At 38.2% G+C, this 4474-nt stretch overlaps 1 long non-coding RNA gene across 1 annotated transcript; it reads left to right on the top strand.

Annotated features, from left to right (window-relative positions):
* The first annotated feature begins 1152 nt into the window (after nucleotides 1–1152).
* LOC142499746 (uncharacterized) lies at nucleotides 1153–4151 on the top strand. The gene is made up of 2 exons (XR_012802728.1): nucleotides 1153–1379; nucleotides 3598–4151. It is a non-coding gene; the product is annotated as an uncharacterized LOC142499746 (long non-coding RNA).
* Nucleotides 4152–4474: the final 323 nt, after the last annotated feature.

Here is a 4474-nt window from a genome sequence, read left to right as displayed (position 1 = left end):
TGTAGCGCTGGATCTCTCTCCTTTTTCCTCAGTGTACTTTGGAAATTCCAGGCAGGTACTTCCTTGAACCAGCAGCACCGGTAAACTGTATGTATTTGATTATGTATTGTGGTGTGCAGCCTTTACCCCCCTTTACATTGATACTCTGTTCCTGTCATTAGGCTAGCACCCTGGAAATCCCTAGGGATTAATTTAAGGTACTTTACAGATCAATTATTTCTGTGTACCATTGTAATTTTATATGTATATTTTGGAGACGTTGAATTTTCTCCCAGTACATTCCAGTTTCACCGTAGTGTTAGACTGGTTCAAGTGTAAGGCTTTACTTTATGGAAGGCCTAGCCAATCTATCTCTTGGACTTACAAACAAAGCAGAAATCAAAACCTTTAACGAGGAGGAGATTAGTAACATTTTGTTTAAGACTACTCCCGAAGAGGCTTTTGGTCCTGATAGACCAGCCGATTATATTCAAGACTTAGAAAGACTTAAAAAGAAAGAAATAGAATTTTTTGCCCACGGAACAACCTTAAGTGAATACTATAAACAAAAACTTATCCCCAGAGGCTTCAGGATCCGAAACCGTCCCACCATTGGCATAGATAATCCATCATTTTGTGAGAACTGGTGCAAAATACTGAATAAAGCCTCCTTGGATTTAATGGTATTGGTCATAGAGGAAGCAGGGAACCAACTATCTAAGACAAGACATGACATTTTAAAACTTGAGGTCACAATAGAACATACACATCAAAGTGACATTACATTAAAACTCTTGGATGACTTAAAAATAAAACTACGCAAGTTTAAGGAGGACTTAGTCCATTTCAAAAAACAGAAATTCAAAAAAGTAGTGGGAGACTATAAAGAAAATAGTGTTTACATATGGACTAAGCAAGATAAACGCACCAGATCCACAAATAAAGGAAAGGCAAGAAAAAATCCAAAAAGAGGAGAAAATTTCTCCAGTGACCAAGAGGCCAGTTCATCTGCTGATGAGGCACGGGGACAGACACCAGGACCCTCCAACTCCGCTTCTTTTTTAGGAGGAGGGAGAGGAACGGGGAAAAAGGCAAAAGAAAAAAGACAAGGAGGGGGAGACGAATACCAGCGGACACCGCCCGTCTTGAGACCCCGGCAATAAGTAGTGTGCATAGTCTTGTTATCAATCTCTCTGATTACTCACTGTCCAACACAGAATTGGAGGTTTTGTCTAGAGGACCCTCATTTGTACCCACCACTATAGCAAACAGATTTGATTTAGAGGTGGAGCTATTTAAGATGGAGAGAAAACTAAACCTTAAATCTTTTTTTCTCAACGGGACCGGCCAAGCAACAGCAGCAGCCATCAGTAGCCACACAAAATTTGACTGAAGAAACGGTATGTAAATTAAAATCTACGTTTGTACCTCCTGTTAAGAATTCAGCAGTACAAGCATACATGAATTTGGTAAAACATGATATAAACACATATTTTAAGAAAAAACATCGCATACAATACAACCTTAACATCAGTCAAAAGCAATGTTTAAAACATTTAGCCGATAACCCCAAGATCATCCTAAAAAGAGCAGACAAGGGAGGGGCCCTCGTTCTCCAAAATTATGAACAGTATAGGGCAGAAGCCAACAGACAATTAGCAGACACAAACTGCTATGTGAAATTAACACATGATCCCACAAACCCATACCAAGAAGAAATAAAACAAATCTTACAATTGGGTTTGGGTAATACATGGCTAACAGAAAAGGAGGTAGAATTCTTAACAATGGAGCACCCACGCCGACCAGTGCTGTATCTACTACCAAAGATACATAAAAGTCTGCATAATCCCCCAGGTAGACCGATCATATCTGCCACAAGTTCCATCAACCAGCCATTGTCAATGTTTGTAGACACTTTTTTACAACCATTAGTAAGAGAGGGTAGATCGTATATAAAAGACACATTTGATTTTTTAAATAAAATAAGATCAATTGATTTTAAAGATAGAGAAGTATTTCTAGTGACCATGGATGTCACTAGTCTCTATACGGTCATCCCTCATTCAGAAGGTTTAGAAGTGGTTAGGGAAAAATTAGAATTAAGTCACCAAAAAGGACCACCAACTGATTACATCATGCTATTGTTACACTTTATCTTGCACAAAAATTACTTTAAGTTTGAGAACAATTTTTATTTGCAGACCACAGGTACCGCCATGGGGAGCAATGTAGCACCATCCTATGCTAACTTATACATGGCACATTTTGAAGAAAAATACATCTATGACACACAATTCTTTGATAAAATACTCTTCTATTGTCGCTATATAGACGACCTCTTTTTTATCTGGGAGGGAACAGAAAATGAACTTATTGAGTTCTTCACATACTTGGCAGAAATACCTACGCCAATTAGATTTACTAAGAATTGGAGCAAATCTCAAATATCATATTTAGATGTAATGATTACATATGATGGACATGAGGTACACACAGACCTTTTCCGTAAACCTACGGATAGAAATGCTACATTGCATGGGTCTAGTTTTCATCCAGACCCATTAAAAAGGATGTTACCTTATTCGCAAAAAATCAGAGCGGGAAAAATTGTCGACAGGCCTACACATCTAGCTAGAACCATAGCAGATATAAAAACCAGATTTACTGAAAGGGGGCATAAAGCATCCAAAGTGGAAAAATCTTTGGAAAAGGAACCACTAATGGTGACTAGGCCAATAACTAAAGAGGATAAAATAACCTTTGTCAGCAAATACACCACTGCAAGTAAATTTATTAAACAAACCATGCAAAAACATTGGAAAATTCTTCAAACAGATCAGATATTAGGAAACATTTGTAAAGAAACACCGAGATTTGCCTACAAAAGAGGAGAGAATATCAAGGATATTCTCATTAAAGCAGATAAAAAAGAGCACTATGTGAGTGCACATTTTTTAAGTAACCCAAAAGCAGGCTGCTACAAGTGTTTTAATTGTTCGGTATGCAACAGTTTAATGACAGGCGATGTATTTTGTCATCCAAGAAGTGGTGCAAAATTTAAAATCAATAAGCGTATCACCTGCACTACCACACAAGTCATCTATATCATTAAATGTCCTTGTGGGCTTTTATATGTGGGTAAAACAAAAAGGAGTCTAAAAACCAGATTTATTGAGCATAAGAGCAGGATAAATAATAAATCGGAGAATACGGTTTTTATTGACCACTGTACAGACCACAACCACCCAGTCTCATCCCTTCGTGTAATGGGGATAGAACTAATACAAAGAAAGTCCACAGGATTCGATGTAGGTACACTTTTATTACAACGAGAGACATTCTGGACATACACGTTGGACACAGTTTATCCTAAAGGGCTAAATGACTACATATCCTACAACTGTTTTCTTGATAGGAGATAAAACTGTTTCTTATATGTTTCATATATGGCATGGCTGCTGTTGGTGAGAAGCCTTTTAAGTGAGTAAGGACTAAATAGATTGATAAGCATTCCATAAACTTTTAATAAATGTTTATTTTGCACATTTTAAATTGACACTGGAGCACACTATATACAGCTACCCCTGATCACATACTAAAGGATATTTATTGCAGGAAAAGAGAGAAAGAAAAAAAGCCCTATTTTCAGGACACATTAAGGACTACAAGATTCCAGAGATCTCACAGTGAAGAAACAGGACGCAGGAGCACCTCCCACATCGAAACGCAGAAGGATGGAGGGCTTACAGCTCATAGAGCGAACACACAGCCCCCACAGCAGTACGAGGGAAGGATAAACTACTCAGGCAAGAAGACTGACGTCACTGTAGATCGACGGGGCGACGATGACGATGCTGGAACGCATGGGCATGCGCAGAAGAGTCCCGTGACGTCACTGGAACGCACAGACCGGAAATGGACACAGGAACCGGAAATGAACTCTCATGGACTGTTTTGGCTATGCATGGAGATAGCACTGATCAGGGGAAGCGGACTGGGAGCAGCTGGGGTGATTATGTAACTGTTTTCACTTGTTTTTTCATTTGTTTGATTAATGTTGGAGGGTATATATACTAGGTAGACCCTCATTTGAGTATGCCTTGTCACTTGAAAAAGACCTGTTGGTCGAAACGTCGTGTGGCACAATAAATTCATTATCTTGAAATCCGTGTAGCGCTGGATCTCTCTCCTTTTTCCTCATTAATATATATCTGCCAGGGTCTCTGGTCCCTGTTTATTATAGAAAAACTATGCACTTAACGCAAAAAAAAATTGTTGTAGCAAAATGTGCAACAGTACATTCAAAATCCAAATAATGTTTTAATACATATAAAAAAAACAGTGCTTAGATTACAGAAAAAGATTATTACAAGAACATACAATTACAATAAATGCAGAACAGTTTCTTAAAATAACAGGATAAAACATAAAACAGAAATCCCTATACAGCACATTACCGTGTGTCATAGGTTTTTGCCCAGAGAGGTCACTG

This window comes from Ascaphus truei, chromosome 1 (genome assembly GCF_040206685.1).
Source record: "Ascaphus truei isolate aAscTru1 chromosome 1, aAscTru1.hap1, whole genome shotgun sequence".
Classification (NCBI taxonomy): domain Eukaryota; kingdom Metazoa; phylum Chordata; class Amphibia; order Anura; family Ascaphidae; genus Ascaphus; species Ascaphus truei.
The sequence above is the reverse complement of the archived record's forward strand: the minus strand, read 5'-3'. Positions and strand labels throughout refer to the sequence as shown.